We start from the raw sequence: 14331 nt of genomic DNA on the forward strand, positions 1-14331 counted from the left end.
GCATGTGCATATTAGTCTCCTCGGACTGCACAGCTATACATTTACAGGTTTTGATCGATTATGCAGAAATAGCATCCCAGCTGAAAGTGTCAAGAATCCATTTGGCAAAACAAAAAGGTCAAGATTGGCTCAAAAGACAAGTTTCTACAAAATTAACCACCAAAAACACAAAGAATGAAATGGAAAACACACAAAAACGAGTTGGGCTTGTTTTAAAAAAGCCCAGCATCAAAAATTAAAGAAACTCAGAAAAAATGCAGATGTTTAATGATGCCGCACTGGAATGACCCCCATACTCCTCAATATGGATCTGTTTATTAGAGGCCACATGCTGAACTGCTGCACAAGCAAATTGTCTGTGATTGTGTTGTTTCAAAATGAATGTGTAGTCTAGAATTCTAGGCATAGTAGCAAACAGTAATTTTCCTGATGTTATATTGTAATTTGTTTGAGTGCCATTTTATAATATTTGTCCTCCGATCTGCACTGCACATTTTCTATTTCCTTGAATACATTTATGGTATTAGCTTGTCACATTAAAAATTTAAAAGCTTTTTAAATGTGGTGGGCCTAATGTACATGAGTGATGGTTAGACAGCTTGAAACTTCAACGGTCATATTTAAAGAAGGAATATGGTGCAATGTCAGTCTTTCTTCAGGCCTTGACTGTTCATGGTGATTTCCACTCACTGACACCCATTTGGCGTTCCAGCAGTTGCTCATAAGATTGTCAGGAAATTTGCACGTAAACAGACAATAGACGCACGATCGGGTGGTATTTTGGGTGCAGCTTTCTGGTTGCACTCCCATATGAAATTCCACCCTCTCAAGGTTTTTGAATGTTTCACAACTCTGTTTTTTTTACATTCGGGATCAACCTCATTTCTGTTTCCTTCTCTACAGTGACTTCAGCCATTATTTCCAGGAGGCCAGAATTGGTCACAGTGCTCATGGCACAATCTGACCAGGGCTCGGCACTGTTTGGTCATGACTTCCTCTGGCTGATTATCAACTGATTTGGTTATATAGTTCAATGCTCTATTGATGTTGGTTGGTTGCAGGCTGGGCTAATGTTTGCATTGAAGCAGTGCATGCTCAATTGCAATCTGACTGTGGTAGGTATAAATAACTGTGCAACAGACAGAAGGACTGGGAAAGGGGAGGGAAAAAAATAAAATTCTTACTTTTATAGTTGGAGATTTTATGCTTGCTATTTTACTCATATTCAGAATCCCAGGTAAAGCACCTTTCCCTATAATGTGCCTTTGCCAAGACAATAAGTAGAAAATATGTACTAAAGGAACAGAAAACCTTCATACTGAATTTCTGCGTCTTGGCTACCTCATGCCAGGCTTCCGTTGACTTCATGAGCAGCAGCACGAGTACTCCACTAGACTGTTGTATAAACTGCCAAACAGATTTGTTAAAATTGATAAGTGAATAAAAGTAATGATATATATTAGAGATTTAGAAAAGTTACTGCCTTCTCTATCCCACTTTGGAAGATGGAAAATAACAAAAGGTCCCATCAGTATCTAACTGCAAACTGAACTGCCAGGGCCATGAAATCCCGAAGTTGGAACCTATTCCAAATGGCCTCAGACAGATTACTCAATGTGAACAATTCAGGTTTAAGAAATGCTTTTCGGGGCTCAGGTGATGTGACCATGGGAATGACTGCGTGTTGACGAGGCCTGGCTCTGCTCATCTTGTAATCCTTTATTCTATCCTGGGACACATTTCTTATCTGCCTTTTCTCGGGGCATATATCTTGCACTATGTCCCTAGAAGGATCCCGATTGGTGATTCACAAAGAGGAGCCAAGATAAATTGCAGAAAATCTTCACTTAACCATGGGTGTTGGAGTGAACTGGGGTGGGGCCCAGTTGCTGTGGCATTGTTGCTCATGAGCAGTCTTTCATCTCAGTGGTGCGTGCATCCGGATGATGGCCGCCATTGAGAATGTTGTTCTGGATGGCATCTCGGCTCTGTGGTGCAGGTATTTAGAACTCACTTTGAAGATTTGCAAGGTATCCTTGGGAGAATGGTGGAGGAGTATGAGAGTTCTTGCATTCAGAAGAGCACTTTCCGTGGTCAAGGCATATGTGACGAATTCTGGCCTTCTAGAAATAATGGCCGCAGTCACTGCAGAGAGGGATACATTAATGAGGTTGATCCCTAATTTTAAAAAATCTGAGTTAAGTGAAACACTCAAAAACCTTGAGAGGGTGGAATTTCCTATGGGAGTGCAATTGGAAAGTTGCACCCAAAATTGTCCTTTGAGAGATTGAGATCCTACTGCATGTTGTGCCATTTATCCTGATACGTTCAGGAGATGGCAGCCAGGCAAGGTGTGTCTGGTCCTTGGCGAGAAGTGGGAGGCTAGTTCCCGATGGAGTTTGAAAATTGGCTGCCACACTTTAGTAATCTTGATTCAGAGGCTGGGTGTATCAGGCTCGATGGAGCACAGAGTGTCCGATCTTCGAGGCCTGAGGTCGGGTGGGCCCCCGATCACCGGCTTGATATTATCCTATCCTCAATGCTCATCGCAAAGGGTTGGAGGTGGCCGGGCCAGTTGAGTCATCCCCCCCCCCCCCGCCAAGGCCGAGGCTGTGGGTTGCTTGGGCGCCAGTGCAAAGGCATTGTGGAAGTGAAGGCGCTTCAATCTTTAAAATCCTTGAGAGATCTGGAGGAGTGTTCGCTGATCCTGACTTGGCGTTGGCCTTCTCGATCAACATAGACGGTGTAATTATCCTGTAATTCTTCTATAATCCTGGACGTTATTCCCTTGTGATTATGCTGTTGATTATTTATTGCTGTCTTTTCACCTGCAAGGGCGTGTGAGATGAGATGTGAGCACAAGTCAAGTGTCCGCTGTTATCCTGTCCTAGCAAAAAACATATTGAGTCAATTATGTGAAATGCGGTCAGTGCAGTAATATTCCTTTTTGCCATTATGTCTCATAGTCTTGTGGTTATTACAGTGCTTTTCCGAACCTTTACCTTGTTTATAATAAAGATAACGGAACCAGGGTGGGATGATTGGTAGATGGCGGGGTGGAGTTGGATGATAGGGTTAGTTAAGCCCTCACTGAAATTGAGGATAGCCCCCCAATTAGAGATGTTAGGAAAGAGTTAATGTTCCCTAGTACTTAAGTTAGAATTGGAGTTTTATTTGTTTAATAGATTATATTTACTGTTTAACAGACTGCACCAATATTTAAAGGGGATACAGGTGGCACTGTTTGTTGTTGGAGAAGTGATTGCAGAACACAATAAACTTGGGAGTCAATGATAGTTATGATGCAGACTTGAAAAGGTGCCTTCGGGTCCTCGGTGTCAAAATCAGGTGACAGGTCTGAATCAGGCTCGGTGACTGTGGGTTGATAGGCCTGGACGTCCCTGCGAGGCTGGCTGGAGCGACGAAAGCTGGCAGGTTGAGTTGATCTGCATAAGGCAGCATAGTGGCCAAGTCTGACACATTGCAGGCATCGTCGGGATTTAGCAGGACACTGTCGCTTTAAATGGGCGGAGCCACAGTTGCCGCACGCCATTGCGTCAGTGCGTTTGTTGCGCCACCGCGCATGCGCGGTGCGATCATGCGTGGTGCGCGCCTGCACATTACGTTTGTCGACGTCGCCATCCCCTCATTCGGTGCGCCCAAGCGCAGGAGTCCACGAAAAGCACGCAAAATGGCTGCCCTCATCCAGGCTGAGGCCCTGGAGTTGTTTGATTGCTTGGACCCGTTCTGCCTCGTGGGGAGCTTGCCGTGCCATTTCAGCCGCTTGGATGTGGGAATACCGACTAGTGGCATGTTCATGGAGCACGCAGGTCTCGATGGCAATCGCTAGGGTGAGCTGCTTTACCTTGAGGAGCTGCTGGCGAAGGGGGTCCGACTGAACACCGAAAATGATCTGGTCGCGTATCATGGAGCCGGAGGTGGACCCGTAGTTACAGGACTGCGCAAGGATGCGGAGGTGGGTGAGAAAGGACTGGAAAGGTTCGTTCTTACCCTGCAAACGCTGTTGGAAGACATAGCACTCGAAACTTGCATTCATCTCGATGTCACAGTGACTGTCAAACTTGAGGAGGACCGTCTTGAATTTAGATTTATCTTCACCATCGGCGAAGGTGAGAGAATTGAAGATGTGGATGGCATGGTCCCCGGCCGCGGAGAGGAAGAGAGCAATCTTCCTGGCGTCTGAAGCTGCTTCCATGTCTATGGCTTCAAGGTAGAGCTGGAAGCGTTGTTTGAAGATCTTCCAGTTGGACCCTAGGTTGCCGGTGATGCGGAGTGGCAGTGGCGGGCGGACGCTGTCCATGTTACAGGATGGCTGTATGCTGGTAGAAGGCAGATTACTGCAGGTAGGTCTAAGTTCTAACATCCCTCAACTACTGGTAACATGATGTGTTGGATGCACTGGATCCGTGGAACACATACAGGCCACCAATACTTAAAATAGTACAACACTATTTTAGTACAACACTATTTTATTAAACTATAAACTGTTGAACATACTCTTACTGTGGGTTAACACGATGTTAGATTAACTAAAGACCTTTGCCTATCCTAACCAGTCTAATCACTCAGCACATGGTGAGGATTTGTGCTGTAAGTTGTGAGCTCTTGTACTTCTGAAAGGCTGCATCCCGAATGAGCGGGAAAACTGATGCCCTCTGTCTTTATAGTGAGTGTGCTCTAACTGGTGATTGGCTGCGGTGTTATGCATGTTGGTTGGTCCTACTGTATGTCCATCAGTGTGTGTGTCTGCACCATGATATATTGGTGTATATTATGACACACCCTACCCAAGTCCACACCTCCACCCTATCCCCATAACTCAGTAACCCCACCCAACACTATGGGCAATTTAGCATGGCCAATCCACCTAGCCTGCACATCTTTGGACTGTGGGAGGAAACCGGAGCACCCGGAGGAAACCCACACACATACGGGGAGAACGTGCAGACTCCGCACAGACAGTGACCCAAGCCAGGAATCGAACCTGGGACCCTGGAGCTGTGAAGCAATTGTACTAACCACTATGCTACCGTGCTGCCCAAGTTCTTATCATAGAGACACCATCAGTGCTTAACACTAACCATATTGGGGTTTTTTAAAACCATGTTGGGTTTTTATTTTTTTTTTGTTACTGTTAATTTAAGGATCTGTGCCAATCTCAGTCAATGGCCCAGGCAGATTATGCTGGGGAGGACTGGGTTCCTCTTGACATTTCCTGAAGGACAGTGTTGTTGGGAAATGAGTAATGGCACACACCAAAGTGAACCTGGTTAATCCTCGATTGATTGGTTGATTGTTCCTCCACCAACTCAGGCGTTCTTTATCATGAGGATTTCTTTTTCCTCTCCTCTTCTGGGTGAGCAGTGTGCTGTTCTGTGGGAGAGGTGCACTGCCCTGGGTCTGGTTGAGGAGGTACAGGGCTGGCTGCGGTTGAGGTGTGCTGGAGATCCTAGGGGTGCTGATTTCTGTATCGGGAGTGTGCTGGGCTAGCCCAGGTCCGGAGCTGTGGTTGGTATCCTGTGTTCCCTAGAGATTGGGATGTACCTTCTCAAAGGCAATTGACATCCTGAGAGGACTCTTCTGTGCACAGAGGCCTGGGGTTGAGCAGAGCTCTGTACTTTAGTGGATGTCCTGTTGTGCCCCTTGGGATTGGGAAGCTTCTTATATGATTGAGTAGGCGTTTTTTTTCTTTTTCATCAATGATGATGGGCATGTGCTGGGGGACTATGGACCCACAGTTACATCCTGACCTTTTGTTATCCTGTGATCCACACCTGGTAGTTCCCCATCCCATTTGATGGGAGGGACTGACCATAATCTGCACATGTTGCTGTTGGTCCTCGCTACTGACGTCTGTTGCATTGTGAGATATACATGTTCTCTTTGAAAACAGGGGTGCTCGTGAATTTCTTTTTTTTTCTTTTTATGGGTGGGGATAATGAATCTGTGATTGAATCCTGAAGGGGTACAGGTGGGTCTGGTATCCAGGGGGAAGGGATTGTGGTGTGTCATTGGTGTCTCTGGCACTGCTGGAGTTGAAAGAGATGTATATTGGTGCTCGTCTGAACATGGTGCGAAAAATCTATCCTGAACTCTCATGATAATTATGAGCAATTGCCAAGTGGGAAGGTGTTCACCATTTTCCCATGGTTTTACCCTGCCTCCCCATTATTTTCTGGAGCTTTTAGAGGTATCGAGATGTTGAATGATTGTATTGACCCAGTTGTACTGCTTTTCCCCATTCCCTCTGTATTCATGCCTGTGGAGCCTGTACTTTTACTTGCAGTATGGTACCATTCCTGCGGATTTGTTGCGTTATTTGTTAAAATGTAAAAATACAACAAATATAATTTTTAAAAGCAAAATGCTTTTCAAAATAAAATGACTGGAGCAAATGAAATTTCAATATCACTTTCTCAAACTCAACAGGAACTGCCAAACAGATACTCAAACCAAATACACAAGATGGTTGGATAGGAATTGATGGTGTATCCCCGCCTTGAGGTATGTGGCCAGACCTCTACTCTGGTGCTTCTGTATATCAAAGCAAACCTAGCTTTTAATCTGCTTCATAAAATAGCAGAATAAACCTGTTGATGTACCATAAGCAAATGCTTCATTTTTGTCATATTTGTGTTACAGACATGTTTTATAAAAATCAACAATTTCACTCATTTTTAAAACAAAATTCTAATTAAGGGGCAATTTAGTGTGGCCAATCTGCCTACTCTGCCTATCTTTGGCTTTGTGGGGGTGAGACCCTGGCAGACATGGGAGAATGTGCAAACTCCACATGGACAGTGATCCAGGTCCGGGATCAAACCCGGGTCCTCTGCTCCATCAGGCAGCAGTGCCAGCCACTGCGCCACTGTGCCGCCCCAATTTCATTCTTTTATTTATTGTTCAGTTGTACATGTGTACTGTATAACTGTATTACAGTTGGTATGTAATTCTTGGTGGCATCATGCTTATTCAAAGAAAATATTGCAGCCATTCAAACCACTTTCCATCATCTCAAAGGAAAACTGCAGCAAAGTCAAACTGAACATGCATAGAACATGCAAATCAAAAGGAAGTAAAGGAACAGTTTTTTTTTAAAGTTGTCAGTGGCCGAAATAGTGATTGTTTTCATGGCATAATACCCCTATTGTTCCAAAACAATCAGCAGAATTCTCCGTTGGCAGGATCCTCCAGTCCGCAGCAGCGCACCCACACCCGCGGGCGTCAGATAGTGACAATGGGAAACTCCATTGACTGGCTGCGCGTACGGAGAATCCCGCTGTTGGCGGGGGCGCGTAGCACCGGAAACTGCAGCTGGGAAGTCCGAAGAATCCTGCCCAATGTATCACGTGATACAGCTCATGCACTGTACTTGGGCAAATGTGAGCAAATGCAGAAGGTACAGCATTTCTGCAGGTGGAATAAGTCATTTTGTAGAACTGACGGAGGCATCAGGGCATTGTATGAACAGAGAGTGAGGTTTCTTTCAAATAGCCACCTTCCTCCAGTTTTCTCCAATTTTGTCTGAAAGGGTGTTTAAGAAATGTCGCTTTAATAAATGGTTAGCTGCTCATGTTACTGCAGTGATGTCAGAGTGTGGGTGGAGCTGAGCTCTGGTTCTGCTTTTTAGTTTCACTTTGAGAAAAAGCTTGGGTGTCTCTGGGTTTTCCAGTGAGCTGCAGCTGAAGTTAAACAAAGAGGTGTCCTGTTGATCTCTGCCATCCAAAGACTATCTCTGGATCATTTGGTGAATTCAGAATTATAAATGTTCTCAATAGTGAATGTGAACCTGATGTGCTCCTGTTTAAAGGTTTGTTAAGTCTTTTGGATGTTAAAAGGACAGCTTAAAGGATTACTTAGTGTTGTATTCTTTGGGGGTTATCTTTGAATTAATGGTTTCTAAGATATTCACTGTTTGTTTTAAAAAGGTTAACTTGAGTTCATAGAATAAACACTTTTGTTTTTAAAAATACTGGTCTATTTCTGCTGTACCACACCTGTGGAGTGAGCCGTGTGCTCCCCATACCACAATCTATTAAAAGTTGTGGGTCAGGTGAACTCCATGATATATTTTGGGATTCTCTAAACCCTGACCCATAACAGGAGCCTGTCTATCGAAAGGATGCAGGTCCATCCTGACTAATTTTATTGTTGCATCGAAGGGTAAGCCAGATAAGTACCAAGGAGAAAAGGGTAAATGGATATGCTGAAAGGATAAGAGGTAGATGGGAGAATTTTCATGTAGAGCATAAACACCAGCCTATTGGACCAAACAGCCTGTTTCTGTCCTCCAAATCCAATATCAAACGGATTCTAACATCATTCAAATTCCTTCTCTTGGTTTTCAAATATTGGCTCCTGCTAAGTGTTGGAGGTTTGCCATGTTAAAGGACTGGCTCCTCTATCGTTATCAGCAGACAACTTGCTCCATTAACACCATTGAGCCAATGTGACTGTGACAAACAGTAATGCTACAGAAGCAATTTGGAGTTTACATTGACTGGATTATATTAGTGCAGTGGAAGAGTATATTGATGGTTTCAAATAAAAAGCCAGTTGTTTCTGACTACATTGAAATAAGTGCAGTTCAAAATAATAGCAATCAATTAACCAGTTAGTCCTATTCCAGTGTGGGTAGCAAAACATTGAAATCAAACACATTATCACATCTGACAATTTTATACAGAAGACTTTCAGTCCTTTAATCCATTGGAGTGCCTGCCTAATAAACTGATAATGGAGTTAGGTACTGACAGCAGGTCATCTCCACTTTCATATGCGCATACCATAATACAAATAGGAGCAGATGTAGAGCTACTGAATTTTCCAGGTCTGCATGGACTACGAGGAAAACGGCAATATTGGATTTTTACATAGAATTTACAACACAGAATTTACAGCACAGAAACAGGTCATTCTGTTTAATAAGTTTTTTTTTACATTCCACGTGAGCTTCTTCCTCTTACTTACTTCAACTTGCCCTATCAGCATATCCTTCTATTATTTGCTCCCTCGTGTACCTAACCAGCTACCCCTCAAATGTATCAATGAGTCACCTCAATGACTCCATATAGTAATGAGGTCCACATCTCTCCACTTGTTGGATAGAGAGGTTTCTCCTGAATTCCTTATTGTATTTATCAGTAACGTCATCATATTTTAGGGCGGCATGGTGATACAGTGGTTAGCACTGCTGCCTCCCAGCGCCCCGGGTTCAATTGCGGCCTTGGGTAACTGTGTGGAGTTTGTGCGCTCTTCCCTTTTCTGCGTGGATTTCCTCCGGGTGCTCCAGTTTTCTCCCACAGACCAAAGATGTGCATGTTAGTGGGGTTGGGGGCTCTTTCAGAGGGTCAGTGCAGACTCGATGGCCTCCATCTGCACTGTAGGGATTCTTTGATATGATTATATGAGTTATGGTCCTTAAGACCTCTGTAAGGTCACCTTTCTGTCTTTTCTAGAGGAAAAAAAATACCCTAACCTGGTCTATCTTACCTGATAGTGGCAACTCTTCAATTCTGGAAGCATTCCTGTCATTCTTTGAACTTTCTCCATTATCCGTATCCATAAAGAGACCAGAAATGTGGACAAATATGGCTTAGGTTCCTACGTGTGTTTGGCATAACTTTTCCCAGGTATCTCAGTTCATCTGTAAGTAGAATGTCCTACTAACATCAAATGCGGGATCTGTTGTCTTTCATTAGTAAATAGCATGCATTGCCTGTACACATTGAAATGTATATCTTGACATTTCTAATCAGCGCTGGCAATTCAGGAAAAATATTTATATGCATGAGTAATGATCAACTATATGTAGGATTTTGATTCATAACAGCATGGACTGATGTCAATTAGCAAATAGTACGTGGCAGATTGTTTACAGAATTTTCCTTCTTGGTTTCCGATATTGATGGCCTGCGTTGATAAAGGATTGAGGTTGCTTTAATAAATGGGTATTTGGCAATGCAGTTGCAATGTCCTGTGTTTCCACTCTCTGTGTTTGTCAACATCGGTGCTTGTTGGATGTAGCAAACGTCCATTTTCTATTGTGCTGATTAACTCATATAAAAGTGGCATTGTCATCCATTGGTCTCATCTTGATCAGTGAGATAAAAGCGTTATGGTTGTGCAGCGATAATTTTATTGAACCAGCAATCCAGGAAATGCAAATTTAAATCCTACAATGGCACATTGAAAATTTGAATTTGGGTATTATGAAATAAAACCCTAATGCCCTTTTGGAAATTCTGCCCAGGTTGGCCAAGGTTTCTGTCCCACATCAACATTGTTAACTCTAATGCCCTCCGAAGTGGCCTCAAAAGTCACTCAGTTATATCTCAAATTGAGGATACACCGTAAATGCTAGCTTTGCTGAAGACACCCGTATCACGAGAAGGAAGAAAACAAAAAAAGGTGGAATTAAGGAATATAGGCAATGATGGGCCTGCAAATCCAGGCTGACTTCTGCTTTCAAGAAGAAACTCAGTACCAAGGTTAAACTTGATTATGATTCACTGCTTAGCATTTATCGCAGATACTTTAAAAAAACAGTCCTAATTAATCTTGACTTCACCTCAATAGTAGGGCTGCCTCTTGCAGCCCATGGTCAGCATGATGCTGTTCACAGTCAAGCTCTCATCTCGAAGTGAACATCCTCTCCTTTGAAATGACCCTGATTAAATTTATTTATTTTTGTTCTCAATAGTAAAGGATTACTCCCAGTAGGAGTAAAGGATTTGTTATTCAGAAGGTAGTATTGTCAGAAAGTAGTTCTGCACTCCGGCAACATGTAGGTATTAATGATATTTGCTTTGGGATGACATGAGACCTCAGATCACTTCACCTACAATGACAGGCACTACACAGAGAAACTTAGGTGACATTTGACTGAAAAACAAAGAACAGCCACTTTTGGGAAGGCAAGAAGAAAGCCGTTTCATTTACAGCAACAACAACAACTAGTGCAGAAAATGGTGAAAATGGATTGAATGAACAGACAAAACTTGGAGAACAGATTTCAGTGAGGTAAATATGACCTCATCTATTTTAGACCTAAAGAGGAGAGGATGAAGTACTTTCTAAATGATGAAAGTTCAGAAACAGAGGCGAACCAAAAGGAATAGAGGGTCCAGATACTAAATTATTCAAATGTTGTGAAGAGGTACAGAAAATAATTCAAATGGAATGCTGCCATTTATATCTTGAAAAATAACATAATAAGTGGGTAGAAGTCATGCTTCAGCTGTACAAAGGCTGATGACATCTGGAACACTGAACAATTCTGGACACATCCTAGGAGGGATAGACCAGAGAAAGTATTCTAGAATTAGGGGATATGATTTAAAAATTAGAGCCAGATCTTTCAATCGTGAAGTGAAATTCGGAAACCCTTCATAGAAGGGGTTGTGGAAGTTTGGCATTCTCTTCCACAAATGGCTTTCACAACTTGATGCTGGATGAATTGTAAATTTTAAATCTGACATCGATAGATTTAATTTAACCAAAATTATTACGGAATATGCAACAAAGGCAGCTACATGGAGTTAGGGGTCACGTTCTTCTAATCAACATAAATGCATCAATCATACCACAAGGATTAGTAACACATTAATTTAGTTTTTTTTCATTTGAAAATAAGACTATATACATACTGAGCAGAATTTACATTAAAGCACTGCCATGCCATTTGGTGTTCACACTTGGTATGATCTTGGTTCTGGGCGCATGTTGGTGATTCCAGGTGCCATCAGTTTGGTCTTGTGCCGAAACTTTACGTCTGATATTCAGGTTCGGTGATTTAATACCTGCATGCCAGTCATGACATCTTTCTTCCCGTTTTTCAATTAATGCATTACATACTCCTGGAAATGTCAACAAGTGATGATTGGGAGAGTTGTCAGCACTTTTCGACTGAATACTAATTCCTCATTAGTTCCACGGTATGACAAAGTTTGCAAATTTGGAATGGGTATACATATTCGGTTGCAACTATGCTGCATAGCCTGTCGGCTGATGTTCTACATTGCAGGATGAACTGGTCTTCTCCCAGTGTAAGCACAGTTTTTCCCATGACTCCTTGTGGTCTATGGTCTTTATCATTGTCTTGGCAATACCATGATGGTGACCAAGGACAAATCCCTATAAACCTGTAAAACTGCAATCACTGGACTCATTGGGATGGATTCTCCACAGCCCCACGCCAAAACCGCGTTTGGCGCGGGGGCGAAGAATCGCGTTCCCGACCGAATCGGGCCCACCACCACCCCGGAGAATCGCTCGTCCGTGAATCACGCCGCGGGGCTCGGGGGCCATTGCCAGAGGCCCTCCCAGCGATACCCCGATCCTGACGACCAATTTCCCGATGGTGTGGTTCTAACCACGTATGGCCGGTCGGGACTTAGTCAGCGGCCCCGCTGGTGGTGGGGCGGGCCCTTATGGGCAGCGATCGGGTCGATCCGATGCAGGGGACACCTTGTTTCTTCGTGATGGTCTGCAGTCCGAGTCTGAAATGGCGCTCGTGTGGCCGCTGAAGGCCGCTGCCGTGCGCATGCGCGGACTCGGAACCAAGAGTGCGAGGGCCCGTATCCACAGCCAAAGCTGTGTGGAGCTCCCCAGGTCCCTGCTACCCCCTGCAGGTAAGTGAATCGCTATTTATTTTTTTTGCAGGAAACTGGGGAGTGAGACACCAGAGTATTTAAGTCGGCATGGGGACATAGCCCCATTTTTGGAGAATCCAGCCCATTGTGTCCACAACAAAATATTCCAGAAGATTAGTGGAAGTTGTAATTACACTTGTATGTAATAGATCGCAGGAATAGAATCTTTGGGGAATTGTTTGTGGTGAATTTGGCAATTTTTGGTTGTACCATCACTTGCCCCGCCTTTGGGTACATACATTTCTGTATGCAAAATGGAAGATTTTTGCAACTGGACCAATATCCAATATTCCATATACATTTTGCTGTCCCTATATATATCTGATATCATTTGGATGCCGAAGGACTATGCCGGTACCAGTGTGCCAATACATTCTTTGATGTTCAACATGTGGACTGTCAACTCACAATGTTTGTCAATGGTCTGGTTATCTTCATCAACTGACCGTGTAGCTTGGCATACATTTCAGAGCTTTTATTTTGAAAATGTCTATCATGTGTTTGTGTTTTTTTAAACATTCTTTCATGGGATGTATGTGTTACTGGCTATGCCAGCATTTATTGCCCATCCCTAATTTTCCTTGAAAAGGTGGTGTTGAGCTGCCTTCCTGAACTGCTGCAGTCAATGTGGTGTATGTGCACCCACAGTTCTGTTGGAATGGAATTCCAGGATTTAGACCGAGCGACAGTGAAGGAATGGCAATAAGCTTCCAAGTCAGGATCACTGAATTTTCTTGCATGCAGAAGGAGGGCATTTGGCCCAAGGATCTGCACCAACTCTCTGAATGAACATTTCCCCATGCGACATTCTCCTCACAACCAAACAGATTGTTCCTTTTCAAATAAAAAAGTCTAGTTCCTTTTGCATGGCTTAATTGAACCTGCCTCTCAGGCAGTGCTTTCCAGAACCTTGCTGCATGAAAAAAAAAATTCTCATGGCATGGAGGTCATGCACCCATGCATCCATAGCCAGTAACACATACATCCCTTGACCTTCGAGGTGGTACAGTTTGTGGATATGGAAGATGCTGTCGAAGGAGCCTTGGGAGAGTTGGTGTTTATTGGAACGCTGCCTGTTTGGCCTCCGGCTGTGGCTTCTCGTGACGTCAAACTACTTGTTCCAGCCATTGCTTTTATGCATTGGTGCTTCCAGTGTCCTCCGTTGTCGCATGCCTCACATACAGCATTAAAAGCTGGGCAGTTTCTAGGTGCATATATGAGCATTGCCCACATCGCTTCCTAGGTTTGTTTGCATTGGTTATTGTGCCAATGGTGGATAAATTCTGCATAGCCTGTAGACTCTATCTACCCAGCAGTATGGCTTCATATTTGTGTCTCTTTGCAGTAGTGTTTCTGTGGTCTGACCTTTGGGATGGTCTAAAACGTGTTTTTTTGGAATCTTCTTTTGTTGCCTAAAGGACAGAATTCCAAATGGTGTATTCAGATGTTCAGCTTCATTTTTAATTGATCCTCGAGCGTTGACCATATTTTTTGGGTTTTTTTTCAGTTTATCATTTGACAGACCTTAAATGTTCAGTTGGCTTGTTTATCTGGTTCAGAAATATTGAGGTCCAGAAAACAAAGCTGGACTCATTATTGGAACAAATTAAATTCAAGACAGGAGGACTGATGCCTTCCAATTGAATGTTGGAGATTT

General features: G+C 43.4%; 1 protein-coding gene across 6 annotated transcripts in view; it reads right to left on the reverse strand.

Annotated features, from left to right (window-relative positions):
• dlgap3 (discs, large (Drosophila) homolog-associated protein 3) overlaps positions 1-14331 on the reverse strand; it is a 1017459-nt gene that overhangs the window by 984791 nt on the left and 18337 nt on the right. The window contains exon 1 of one of the 6 annotated variants that reach the window (XM_038801102.1): positions 9514-9531. The exons of the other annotated variants lie outside the window; for them this stretch is intronic. The gene's annotated coding sequence lies outside the window, so the exon portion shown is untranslated. Of the gene's footprint in view, positions 1-9513; positions 9532-14331 lie in introns of those variants that run through there. 6 annotated transcript variants of the gene reach the window in all.

This window comes from Scyliorhinus canicula, chromosome 1 (genome assembly GCF_902713615.1).
Source record: "Scyliorhinus canicula chromosome 1, sScyCan1.1, whole genome shotgun sequence".
In the NCBI taxonomy this organism is placed as follows: domain Eukaryota; kingdom Metazoa; phylum Chordata; class Chondrichthyes; order Carcharhiniformes; family Scyliorhinidae; genus Scyliorhinus; species Scyliorhinus canicula.